Raw genomic sequence first — 2,957 nt, forward strand, 5'->3', positions numbered from 1 at the left:
GGAGTGGATGGATGGAAACTGTGGTCAGGATATAATGCATGAGAGAATTAATAAAGAATCTTCTACCCAGCTAAACAGTCCTTTAGAAAACACACACACACACACACACACACACACACACACACACACACACACACACACACTAAAAGGAAAGCCAGAAATGTATCACCAGTAGACTTGCCTCACAGGAAATGCTGAGAGGTTTGAATTATTATGAAATGATGCTCATGAACAGTGAGCAGCACAGAGAACCTGCATTGTACAGGTAAGAATGCTGTCAAATTCACAATACTCTAATGCAATAATGTCTGTACTTAAATCATTTTTGCTACAGTATAACGTTTAAAAGGCTTAATATTAAAAATATCTATGATAAGCAGCTAATCATATACAATGAAAAAGAAAACTATGGTATCATCAGATACCATAAGGAAGGATGCTGGAGTATAGTGTTTTAAATATGCTGTGGAAGCTAAGTTATCTGCTTTGAATAGATCACTTCTAACGAAGTTATATTATTTGTAAGACTCTGTTATACAAAGAGAAAACTTATAGTCAACACACACACAAAGTATCAATTCATACTGTATAACAGGTCATTATTGCAACAACAAAGAAGAATAAAAACAGCAGAGAAACCATAAATTAGAAAATAGCAAGTAACCATTTGACATTTTGAAATTTCATTGATCACAAAATAAATATATAAAGGAGTTAAATTCTCAAACAGAGTTATCTTTACTGAAGAGCTTTTTATAAATATTGATCTGTATATTACAAACAAGAGGCTTGTGTGAACTATAAGAACACATGAATACTGAAATTAATGTGATGGAAATACCTATTATACACTATTGATAGCCAGAAGAGAGCAGGGTAACTATATTTATATCATAGTGAAATAGTCTATTCAAAGACTACTTAAAGAGAAAAAATATTGATCCTATAACCAGAATTGGGATTGTTCATCAAGAGGACTCAATAATTCTAATGCATGAACAGGGCATAATACATAATAGTAGAACACCTAAATATGTAATTATACATACATATATGTATATATTTAATATTAGCTGAAATTAGAGAAATGGATAGAGAGTCAATAATTGTAAAAGATTTAGGATCTCACTTTCCATGATGTCGAAACCAAAGCATCAGTTAAAAAATATATCCAATAGTCTTGAAAAACAATCTGGACCAAGTAGACAAACACGAGGAAAGGTTACATGCCATTTATATACTTTTATTTCAAGCATACACATTCTCCATTATAGACCATCTATTAAGTCACAATAATGTTCTTAATTTAAGGAGAATGAAATCATACCAAATATTTTTCTAGCACAGTCACATGAATTCAAGAACACAGAAGACAAAAGTTTATAAACTCCTAGACACGCAAAAAAAAAAAAATCAATGAATAAATCAAAGAAATTCCAAAGGAAGCAGTCAAGTATCTTGAGAAAACTAAAGTAGAAATATAATTCATGAAAACTTATGGGATGAAGCAAGAGCAGGTCAGTGAAGAAATTTTACAGCCACATTCACAGTATGGTAAATTTTACAGCCAAATGCACAGTATAGTCTTATGCAGCCACTAGGAAAAAAAATGGTTGTATAATTTTTAGGCAAATAGACAGAAATGAATGGAGGATATAACGTTATATGGTAGAAACAAGATTCAGAAAGTCAAATATCATACTTTCTCTCCTATGACACACAAAAGGAAGATATTTGTGGATAAATTCTTAGAAGAAATTCTCCTGGGACTGAATCATGAAGAAGGAGAAAGATGCGATGGGTGATGCACATAAGGAGTGTCAGTTGGTGTCAAAGTACATTTTAACCCAGAAAACATTAGGGCCTGATGGTCACAGGGTGCTTCTAACCAAACATTTGCAGAATCAATGTAAATCCTTCTTACTCCACAGATATGAGAAACATTTCCAAACTTATTGAATGAGGCCAGCATTACTCTTATATCAGACACAAATAAGGCCACTAAGAGAAAAAAAAAAGCATGGGTTAACATCTGATAAGAATAAATGCATTTTTCCTCAAGAAAATATCATAAAACTAAACAAGAATATTATTGCCCCAACATGTATTGTCAGTGGCCTATGAGACAAATCCTATTAACAGAATAAGAGAGAGTGTATGTTCATATCAATAGATATGGATCTAGCAATTTTTTTTTTTAAATTCAGCATCCTTTTAAGTTTGTAGCCTTCAACAAATTAGGTAAAGTGACATACTAAAGGCCATGCATGAGATGTCTACACTACACAAGGAGAGTGGCAAGCTTTACATCTAAGACCCTGGAAGACAACGGAAGACAGATCTCAGCATTGTTCGCCACTTATTACTTTAAGTCCTGGGCAGAACAGATAAGTAAGGTAACAAAGCAATCAATAATAAAGCTCCTAATTAGGAGGAAGAAACAAAACTGTCTTTGCTTGAAGTTGACATATTTTATGCACTAAAATGCCAAAAGACACTACTAAAAGCAACAGGGTGAACAATCAATAATGTTGCAGCTTACAGAACCAACATACAAAAATCAATTGCCTTTTTATAAATGAATAAAAACCCATCCGATTAAAAACAATCATAAAAGTTGTCCCACCTTAATATGTATAAATAAAATATTTGGGAAGAGATTCAACTAAAGGAGTAAAAGATTTTTGTGCCTTGAACTATAAAACACTTATAAAAGAAAGTGAATATATTAAAAAAAAAGAAACTCAATAGTAATAGATTGGAAGACCAAATGTTGCTGAGATGCCCAGGGTGTACAGGTACAGACAGGTCAAACTTTCAAGGACTTTTGTTTGTACAAGTAGACACTACACAACCCTTTCATTTAGTGGGGCTAACTGGGACACAGAACAGCTAAAATCATCTTGGGTAAAACAAATCTAGAGTCATCATATTACCTGGTCAAAGTTTCCTAATAA

Source organism: Mastomys coucha, unplaced genomic scaffold, assembly GCF_008632895.1.
Source record: "Mastomys coucha isolate ucsf_1 unplaced genomic scaffold, UCSF_Mcou_1 pScaffold20, whole genome shotgun sequence".
NCBI classification, from domain to species: domain Eukaryota; kingdom Metazoa; phylum Chordata; class Mammalia; order Rodentia; family Muridae; genus Mastomys; species Mastomys coucha.